Source organism: Metopolophium dirhodum, chromosome 4 (assembly GCF_019925205.1).
Source record: "Metopolophium dirhodum isolate CAU chromosome 4, ASM1992520v1, whole genome shotgun sequence".
Lineage (NCBI taxonomy): Eukaryota > Metazoa > Arthropoda > Insecta > Hemiptera > Aphididae > Metopolophium > Metopolophium dirhodum.
The window spans coordinates 38,619,145-38,630,765 of NC_083563.1; positions in this window are offsets into that span (position 1 = coordinate 38,619,145).

An 11,621-nucleotide genomic window follows, 5' to 3' on the forward strand; every position below is an offset into this window, starting at 1 on the left:
TCAAGGTAATATATTCCTCGTTTAGATGTAGGGTAATTGAACTCTGTTTAACATTAATTGAATATGAAAAGGAATCGGTAATCTTTACACGCCTCACCCTGGTATTTAGGTTATTAATAATTGAATTGTAATTAGATTCAGACATCAGTGTGAACCATTCTTCTAAACTTAATGTAATAATTTTCTTTGAAAGTTTACATTCTAATAATAAAATAATTGAAATCTGCTTATTAATTAGTAATCCAACTGTAATACTTTTCTTGTTAAAAGCTCGGATGTCGAATGTAGACTTACAGACAATTATTGGTGGACTCATAATGAAGTTTTTTTTTGCTAAAAAAGTACACAATAAAAAGTAGGATATAACTGTTAGGAGTTATACATTGGACTGTTAGTTTTTTCCTTTGCAGTCATATTATATACTAAAAACTCAGATAAAAAAAAAATGCAAAAAATGTGAACGTACAGTTAGCGAATTAGTGCATACTAGAGAGGGAATTTACATATACTTACTAACCTGATACCTGAAAAACATTTTAAATTATTATATACGCACTAACCCGCTAGGCTATACGTCCACAAGATATTAAATCGAATAATAAAACATTTAAGATAAAACATTCAATTTTTTTTTTATTTTTTTTTTTTATTCAATAGAGCAAATATTATAAACAGTATATTATATAAAAAAAACATGATTTAACAAATGGTGTCGTACGAACCGGTTTCACAATTACAAATAACTTCGGTTTTACAATATTTACTTAAGACTTTTTGAACAAACTGATTACCTTTCATTAATAATACATATAAACATTTTGGTGAGAATCGGGTATGTTCTATAAAACAATTATCATCGATTTCAAAACTATGTAGAATTACTCCACACCAATGACATTGAACTGCGTCATCGAGATTGATATAGTAAAATCCGCATTCCGAGAGCTTGTACTTATTCTGACCGGTATTTGGAGGAAAACTTTTAAAAGATCGTAACCTAGATACAAATGCAGAGAATTCTGGATACGCTGGCGTTGAATTGAATCGTATTTGATCGACCAATGACTGGACATCGTTTGCGCATTTTTGAAAATTCATTTTTGAAGAAATTAAATAACTTATACAATTTAATAAAACTTTGAGAAAATAAAGAAAAATGAGACACGACTTGAGTGAACGATGGATCATTAGTAACTGAATATGAAAAAAATAATCAGCAATCAGCTTAAAATTATTGTAAATAATAAATAATGTTTTTATCATTATTAAAAAAATCAGTGTAACCAACATGAGTAAAAATGAAATACAGCACATTTTTTCGAGGTAAAATTTACTAACAATCAGTGTGAAATGTGTTACACGGTAAATCTGAGTGCTCCAAGGGGGACATTCCCCCTTGAAAAAAAATTTTTACCGTGGAAAAGCTGGCTGTGAACATACAAATATATACTACTGAGGGAGGCAGGACGCAGCTTGCCGAAGGGGAAAGCGCCCGCTCCAGATGGCGTTCCAGATGAAATCCTGCGCACAATTATCAAGATTCGACCAGATCTCCTTCTCCCAACGTTCAACGAGTGCCTGAAGACTGGCAGGTTCTTTGACAGTTGGAAAACGGCTCGCCTGGTGTTACTACGCAAAGAGACTAAACCGCTAGATCAACCGTCTTCCTACAGGCCACTGTGCCTGATCAACTCAATAGGCAAGCTGTTCGAGAGGCTGCTCAAAGTGAGGATTATCACGCATCTAGAGCTGCAGCCGAATGGCATCTCTGAACACCAATATGGCTTCATGAAGGGGAGGTCAACTACACAGGCGATCGAACAAGTGATGTCCATCGTAAACCGTGTAGGCAGTGGCCAACTATATAATCGAAAGTTATGTGCGCTGGCATCACTAGACGTGGCGAATGCTTTCAATTCCGCCCCTTGGGTAAAGATAGATGCGGCACTCATTGACAAGAGTTTTCCTCCATACCTCATCAACATGATAAGGTCATATTTTGATAATCGTTGCATTATCACGGACGAAGGACGATACTCGGTCAGTACTGGTGTTCCGCAGGGTTCCGTCAGCGGACCCATATTGTGGAACATTTTCTACGATGGGCTAATGCAGTTGGAGTATCCGGATGGCATTCACATTGTGTGCTTCGCTGATGATGCGGCTATAGTGGCAACCGGACACAACACATGGCTCCTGGAAAGAAATATGAATAACGCATTGCAGATGGTGGCGGCATGGATGGCTGGACAAGGCTTGACATTATCCAGTACCAAATCAACGGCGGTTATGCTCACCACCAAGCGGGGATACGCAAAGCCGGTCTTCCAAATCAACGGCACGGTTATCGAACTCAGTGATAGTGTCAGGTATCTAGGGGTCCAACTTAGCTCTGTCCTAGGGTTTAGGAAACATATAGAGGTGGTTAGTGAAAAAGCGTCGAAAACAGCGTCGGCACTATCGAGGCTAATGCCGAACGTAGGAGGACCATCAGCGGTGAAGAGAAAACTGTTAGCCACCGTGGTGCATGCGCAACTTCTGTACGCTGCCCCAATTTGGTATGGAGCACTTGGTCACGGGTGCAACAAGAATAAAATGTCTTCTCCACAAAGGAAGCTGGCGCTCAGAGTTTCAAGCGCTTATTGTACGGTGTCTAATGTAGCGATAATGGTGGTTGCGGGCATCGTGCCTATCCATTTTCTGGCTGAGGAAAGGGCAGCAGTCGAGAGGGACCGAAAGACTGGCATCGCGACGGACGTCGCCAAATGGGAGGCGAGAAAAAGGACAATGGTCAATTGGCAACGCGAGTGGGACGAGTCAACCAACGGCCGGTGGACCCACAAACTGATCCCGAACGTTCAAGAATGGATGAAAAACCAGCAAAGGCAAATAGGGTACCACATTACCCAGTTTCTAACTGGACATGGGTGCTTCAACGCATATCTTTTCCGATTCAAGAAGCGGAATGACGCAGTATGCATGTACTGTGACCATGCTTATGACGATGTGGAGCATACATTTTTCAAATGTGACCGGTGGTGGAGACTGAGAAGGGAAGTTGAAGTCGCTCTAGGCTGTGAAATTACGCCGGGGAAGATAGGAGCGGCCATGGTTGCTTCCAAGTCGAAGTGGGATGCGGTGGTCAATTTTGCAAATGCGGTACTGACGAAGAAGGAAGCGGACGAACGTGAGTTGCAAGCGGCTCAAGCAAATTAGCTCTACTAATTAAGTCAAATAAAATGTGGCTCGAAGAGCAAAGTTGTGGGGATAGAGCCCCACAGTAATATGTTCATTAGGTTGTTATGTAAGAGTTAGTGTGAGGGAGATTGGCCCTCCACTTCTCATATAAGTTGTCGTTTTTATGTCTAATAAACGATGGTCGGCAGGGGTAAGTAGTGTGTCACGCAAGCAAACAGTTCGCCCCTGTCGATCAGTGATAAAAAAAAAAAAAAAAAAAGTTAGGTTAGGTAAGTTCAACAGTAGTTCAGCGGTGGCTGTCGTGGCGAAAGGACGTGCCTTCGCGTCGCTCCTGCGAAAACGTGTTTTTTCCGTGGAAATAGTGAACAGTTTTTTACGTTTTATGCACCGATTGACGCATCATTAAATGTTGAATCGACTGGTGCAAACAGCGGACAAATCGGCACATTTCTCGCTGAGAAAACTCAATTTTTCGGTATAGACATTGTTTTGGCTATTGTGTTACGTAAGTAATCAATTTTTTCTTTTTTTTCGTAAAAAGTGCGCGTTCGGGCCGGTGTCGGTGTTGAGTCAGCTTGATTAAAACCCACCGCACCCTCCCGAAGGGTTCGGTGCATCGCGCGCCTCCCTCGGACCCCCAGGTGCCGAGAAAACCAGCAGGCTAAGTCCCTGCGCCGCCGAGAAGTTAGCGGCCGAAATACAAGTGCCACGCTCGCGCGCGGCGGCTCAAAAGACGCGTCTGGCGAAGACGAAGCCAAGGACACTTTCACCGTCGAGGTCCGACAAAGAACGGGTGAGTTATCTTGCATTTAAGTATTCCTCTATGCTAATACACAGCCGCCCAAAGCCGCCGGGTGAAAACGGTAATTCCGTTTAAACAGCTGTTTCCGAGCAAAACAGCTGGGATAGCGTTGTGGACCAACTATCGCCACGTGAACAGACGACGGGGAAATAATTGCGGTGTCTCTTGTTCCCCAACGTATCGGCGGGAATTCAAATTTTACGCCGCGTGCATGCGCGTGCGAAGATTATCGTTTAGGGGTATTACGCAACAACGAAGGGTCGGAGAGAGCTGGGGTCAACACTATATACACTAGTGCACTCTGGCGCACTACATATTAAAAGTGACCCTCCCCCCCCCGTTATTTGAGTTTTTTTTCAATTAAGTATATCTCGGCCAGGAATCATCCTAGAGGACCCGTTCTTGCGCCTTTGGGTTTGGATAACTGTCCGCTACAAGTCCCCTCCATAGTCGGTGGGTCTAAAATCCCTTCCAAGGAATCGGGACTTCCCACGAAGGGATCCTAACCAAATTTGGCACACGGTATCCAGAGGCCAAGCCAAAGGGCCCTGCTCAATTTGGAGCCGATCCGAAGGGTCCGGAAAAAGGGATTTTCCCCCCTCTGGGGAAGCTGGCGTCAAATTCAGGGATACTGCTAAATTGGAGTTTCGAAGCATATCCCCGAAGTTTTGGAGCGGCCGGGGCGCTCAGGGGCCAGCCAGCAGCGCTCCACAAACAGACCAGGGCGCCGATACCTTCGGATTGGGTGCCCCGGTGACTGTTCCTAAATAGACGACACGGATTTGGTCCCTGCACCACTTCACTTCTCGCTGCTGGGTGGATAAGTGGTAGCAGCAAATGGGGCAAGGGTCACCGGACCTCCCCCTTGCCATGGACTCCCCCGGTGCATCCTACATGGCTCTAGGTCAGCTAGGCCAATCTCTGTCAACCCAGGACGGGGGCCTGAAACTATTGTTTACCAAGGCCGCGGCGCTCGGGGCGACAAGGGACAAGCTGCAATCAGAGACGGTGAAAACCGCGCTCGACGAGCTCCTCGAAGTAATGTCCGCCATCGAGGACTGCAACAAAAAGGTAATTTTTGCATACAATGACACTAAGAGACTGATGAAGAAGGAAGAGGAGCAGAGGAGGTCGGGTGCGACGAACACTAAGGACATGGAGACCCAGTCCCCGTGTTGGTGGGACATCGTTGGCGCGCCAGCCCAGCAAGATACCCGAGGGGATGCCAGCTCATCGACAGCCGCACCACACTCATGGACCGAGGTGGTGAAGAAGGGGAGGAAACAGAAACCTCCCCCGGCAGGCCAGCAGTCCGCGGATTCTACAAAGGGGAGTGGAGTCGAGCAGGCCAACAAGGTGGACAAGCCCAAGCGCATCAGGAGGCGACCCCCGGCTATCATAGTAGACGCGACCAGTGATGATGACTTCCCGGCGCTCGCAAGGCGAATCAAGAGTGGCATGGACGACCAGTGTGATGCCATAACGAGAATGAACGAATGGCGGACTGCTCCTAGAGGTGAGAGGCGATGACACGGTGCTGGAATCTATTAGAGAGAAAGTTGCCAAATCCGCCGGACAGGAGATCAACGTCAGATTGCTGCAACAGAGAACGCTTCTTGAGATTCGTGACATTGATGATTGGTCAAATAAGGAAGACATAATGGATTCCTTCGAGAAGGAAGCCGCAATTTCTAAAGAAAACGTCAAGGTTATTAGCCTCAGGGCGTCGTACGGTGGCTCTCAGACAGCTTTAGTCCTCCTTCCGGCCAGTCAGTTGCACGAGGTAGTGAAGAAAGGACGGATGAAGATCAGCGTGGTTAACTGCAGGGTCAGAGAGGTGGAGAAGAGAAACGGGAGGTGCTTTAAGTGTCTGGCATTTGACCACGAGTCAAAGAGTTGCAAGGGGCCTGACCGAAGCAAATGCTGCAGAAGGTGCGGCCAGGACGGCTATTACGTTGTCGACTGTACAGCGGAAAGAGCGGACGCAGCAGCGTTCACGGAGGCCTTGAAAAAAGAGACACTAGGATACCAAGAGGTGATCACTGCCATCTGCAGCAAAGGGAAGGAGACCACATCTCAAGAATCAGAAACACGGTCAGTATGTTAAATATCATACAGATCAACGTTGACGGTGGGAGAAACGCTCAGGATCTCTTAATGGCTACAGCGAACGATCGTGGTGCTGATGTCATAATTGTCAGCGAACCCTATCGCAGTAGATCAGAAGAGGAAGGATGGTTTCCAGACAGCACAAACAAAGCGGCTGTGGTTATAGCCAACCCCATGACCCGGGTGCGAGAGGTCGGTCCTAGGAACAACGCAGGCTTCCGATGGGTTACCTTGGAAGAAGTCACAATATATTCATGCTACTGGTCACCTAACACTGAATATTATACCTTATTTGTTGACTTTTTGAACATGCTGGAGGGCAGTGTTAGGAACGCCAAAGGAGTCGTTATTGTCGCAGGAGATTTTAACGCCAAATCCCCAGTCTGGGGAGATCATAGAGAAGATCCCAAAGGACGAGCATTAGCGGACATGATGGCCAGCATGGACATGGTGGCATGCAACCAGGGAGACAGACCAACATTCTGTAGAATGTATAATGGAGGATAACCAAGGTCCCACATTGACATAACCTTCGTCACAGGAAGCGGGTACCACATGGTCCGAGATTGGGAGGTCCTGGAAGACTATACTGAGTCCCTGCATAAATACCTTGTATATAAGTTCTCAAGCGGAAAACAGGTAGAAATACATCAGCCTGGAACAAAGTGGGCATGGAGAAAGCTTGACAAGGGAAAACTGGTACAATACATAAATTCAAGCAACGTCAGTGAAGAAGAAGTAGAACCTGTAGCTGCATACACTGCGCTGGACAGGCACCTTGTGGGGGCATGTGACAGTTGCATGCCCAAAGGTCAGTACAGGAGGGGAAAGAAACCAGTATACTGGTGGAGCAGTGAAATAGCGGATCTGAGGAACGACTGCAAGAAGGCGAGGCGTAGAAGTAAGAGAGTGCGTCACAAATCGGTGGAGGTGCAGGAACAATGTCGGCAGGACTTCAAGACCGCGAGGAATACACTTAGAAAGGCTATCAGAAGCAACAAAGAAGCCTGCTGGAGGAACCTATGCGAGCAAGTAGAGAAAAACCCATGGGGTCTACCCTATAAATTGGTTACCAAGAAAATAATGGGCAAAAGACCGATTCCTGAACTCTCCATACCCGGAAGGTTAAACGCAATTGTAGAGGGATTATTCCCCAAGGATCCCAAAATCGTTTGGTCAACAGTAAACGGTTATAACCCATTCGCGGACGTCTCGTGCGAGGAGATCCGGGATCTAAGTAAGAAGATTCCGATGGGGAAGGCACCAGGACCGGACGGGGTGCCTGATGCAATAGTACGAGAAGTCACCTACAGGAGACTGGAGATCATGCGGAATACTTTTAACTGCCTACTCAGGAACGGCCTCTTCCCTACCCCGTGGAAGGCGGCCAAGCTGGTGCTCCTGCGGAAAGGAGACAAACCGTTAGAAAACCCGTCTTCATACAGACCAATCTGTCTGCTGAACACCATTGGAAAGCTGTTTGAGAGATTGGGAAAGGGGCGCTTAGAAAAGCACTTGATCGAGAGCGGAGACCTCAACGACAGACAGTTTGGTTTCAGGAAGGGGCGTTCCACGGTTGACGCCATACAGAAAGTGATGGAAACGGTCGAGAAAGCCGGATCGGGACCACTATACAAGAGGAAGCTGTGTGTGGTGGTAGCCTTAGACGTGGAGCAGCCATCGCCGTTATGAGCAGTATCTCGGTCGATACCATCGGCCAGCCATCGCCGGGTTTCAGATGGCTGGAAATCAAAGGGTACAGACTGTACAGCTGCTACATCTCCCCGAACGTGCGATTCCCTGAATTCGAAGCCTTCCTATCCAGTTTGGAAGTGAGCGTCAGGGGAGCCACAGGACCCATAGTCATTGCCGGCGATATCAATTCCAAGTCCCCAGAATGGGGCAGTCCAATCGAAGACCGGAGAGGACGGGCCTTGGCCGACCTACTGGCAGCTCTGGGGCTGGCCGTCCGCAACGAGGGAAACAAGCCGACTTTTGTCAGGGGCGCTTCAGAGTCACATCTTGATCTCACCCTTGTCAGCCAAGCGTCAGTGAGAAATGTAACTGGCTGGACGATTCTTGATGAAGAAGCCCTCAGTCTCCACAAATATTTATTTTTCAACATCAACGTTCTCCGAAGCCAACAGAAACCGAAGATCCAAAAAGACTGGGCTTACAGGAAGTTGGACTACGTTAAGCTTGACGAGAAGCTCCGACTAGGAACACCACTGATTTCGGATGACGCTGAAAGTGAATGCAACCAAGTGATATCCTGGCTCACGGAAGCATGCGACGTATGCATGCCCCGCGCCGGCGGTGGCACTAAGAGACGACCAGTTTTTTGGTGGAGCGCTGAGATAGCCGAGCAACGGAGGTCATGTCTCAAGGCGAGACGGGCATACACTAGGAAGAGGAAAAGGGCAGATGAGGCAGGCAGTGCTACAGAAAGAGACCATTTTAAGCAGCAGAGGAAGATCCTGGCCACCAAAATCGCAGAGTCGAAAGACAAACACTGGAGCGATCTGTGCGCTCAAGTAGACGGGGATCCGTGGGGGAAGCCATACAAAGTCGTAATGAAGAAGTTAGTGCGCAGGAAGCCCATTCCCGGAATGGAAATTCCTGGCCGATTAGACGCTATCGTAGGCACCCTCTTCCCGCGCAGACCGATTACCGAGAGAACAACAAGCACGATTGGTGCTGATGAGTTGGAAAGAACAAAGTTCACGGTAAACGAACTGCTAGCAGCAGCCCGCGGATTACCAAACGGCAAGACTCCGGGGCCGGACGGTATACCCAACGAGGTACTGAAGATGGCAGTCAAGACGCATCCGGGGTTCTTTGCAACAATTTTCAGCAGCTGCATCGAGCAAGCCTGCTTCCCGGCGGATTGGAAATTAGCGCGGCTAGTGCTGCTACACAAATCGGGCAGACCACTCGATAGCCCGTCAGCGTACCAGCCGTTGTGCATGTTGGACACAGTCAGCAAGCTGTTCGAGAAGCTGATAACTCTCAGGCTACGGGAGCACCTCGTGAAGTCGGGAAACCTCTCAGAAAACCAATACATAGTAAACTAATTTTGTTAAGTCTGTTTTGTTCTTTGTATAATTATCACTAATCACTATGTATTTATTTTAAATGTTAACTCAGTATTAGAATTTTAGAAGAATTACTTATTTATAATGAAGTTAAATATCTAGATAATTATAATAATTTATTAAATATAGGTATAAACAGAGTTTAAAAATAATATTTACAAATATGTTCTTGACAACAAAAAATAATTTACCTATATAATTTACTAACCTACACTTTTACATATCTTTGTCATTCAGTCATAGTTTAATGATTTGTACCCTATCTTATTAGTTATTATATTTTATATAATATTTGTAAGTAACCTGATTAATATGTTATAATAGTTTAAAGTTGAAACTAGTTGTTACCTTTATAAAATTATAACACTTTAAATATTCTGCATAGTTTTTTAATAATATAAAACATTTTATATTATTTATTTAATAATAAAAATACCTATTTGGCTATTTATATTTAAAAAAATTTGCTATAAATTAAAAATTAATTACATATTTTAAAAAAAGCATACTATAAAAAATTTTATTTTGAATTAGGTCAACTTAATGATCAATCCGCAAAAGAAGCTGGAATAGAACTAGTAGAAGTTAATAGTGGTAAAGCAAATATGTCAAATCCTTATGAAAAGAACATTAGTGAAATAGATCAACCAAAGAGACAAAAAACAAACAATCCACTAATGAATACATTTGTCATTCGAACAACACAGTATGAAAAAGAAAAACTTGATAACCAAGTAGCACGATTCATATTTGCATCAAATTCACCGTTCAGAACAGTCGAACATCCTCAGTTTTTAAAAATGATAAGTATGCTACGTCCTGGGTATGATCCACCAAACAGACATAAAATTGCCAATGAATTATTAAATGATGTATATGATTCTCTTTCTAAATTAATCAAACTAGAGTTGCGTGGAAAAACTGTTTGCATGGCTTTAGACGGTTGGTCAAATATTCACAATGAGTCTATAATTTGTGTTTGTGTTACTGATATGAGCGACGTTAAAAATGCTGTATACTTATTAGATACTATCGACACCAAAGACAATAGCCATACATGGGATTATCTTGTTCAATTGGCAGAAAACACTATTAAATTATGTGAAAGTTTTGGTTGCACTGTTGGAAGCGTTGTCACCGACAATGCTAGTAATATGAGTAAAATGAGAATGAACTTAGCTATGAGTGAAGGACTTAATAATAAACATATTATAACTTACGGCTGCTCAGCTCATTTATTAAATTTATTCGCACATGACATAGAAGCTGTAGGTGTAAAGAGTCATATAAAATCAATCTTTAAATATTTTAGAAACACACATTTCTTTGCTGCCAAATACAAACTTGAAGGAGGGAAGTATCTAATTCTTCCTCAAGATGTTAGGTGGAATACACTTTCAGACACAATTCAGTGTTATTTGGACAACTGGCACATAATTTATAAAGTGTGTGATGAGAATCGAACTGCGTGTAATCCTACAATATTTTCTAAAGTTAAAGATACAGAAATGAAAACAACTGCTAAAGAATATCTTGTGAAATTAAAAAAAATAAGTATAACATTAGACAAAGTTCAGGCAGATGGATGTACTTTAAGTGAAGCAACTCATTTATGGTTAGAATTAAAACAGTTTTTTGAACTTGAGGTTTGCAATGATTCAATGATTGAAAAAGTTAATATGAGATTTGATATGGCAGTGACAGAATACCATTTATTAGCTTATATTTTGGACCCTAAATATAGAGGAATAAACATTAATAATGATCAAATGGATTCCACTCTAGATTTTATAAATTTATACCACCAAGAAATTATGCCAGAAATAATAACATATCAAGCTGAAGCATATCCTTTTAAAGACTATCTTTTTAAAGAACAAACAGTCAGTAAAGTTACACCTTTAACTTGGTGGTTATCATTAAAAAAAAATATTTCTTCAGAAATGCTATCACTAGTTTCAAAGTTATTGACTGCTAGTGCTTCTTCAGCTGGAGTTGAACGCATATTTTCTTCGTATGGTCTTGTTCATTCAAAACTAAGAAACAGGCTTGGAATTGCAAAATCGTCAAAATTGGTTTCTATTTTTAAATCACTGAACAAAGATTTCACGTATGATTAAATAATATTTATTAATATGTTAAATAAGTAAACTATGTTATTTATATATGTTAAAGTTAATTACAATTTTTATTTTGTTAATTATTTTAGTAATAAGTTTTTCATATAATTTTCAAAGACTGAAAAGAAAACACAAAATATGTTACCTTTATTATTTATTTTTAAATGTTAATATTATAATAAAGTTTATAAAAATATATTCTGTAAAATGGTTATTATGAATTTTTATTTATTTTTTTTTTTTTGGACATTATTTTAAACTGTTTAATCAGTTTAAACTTTTTCCCTTACTCATTTC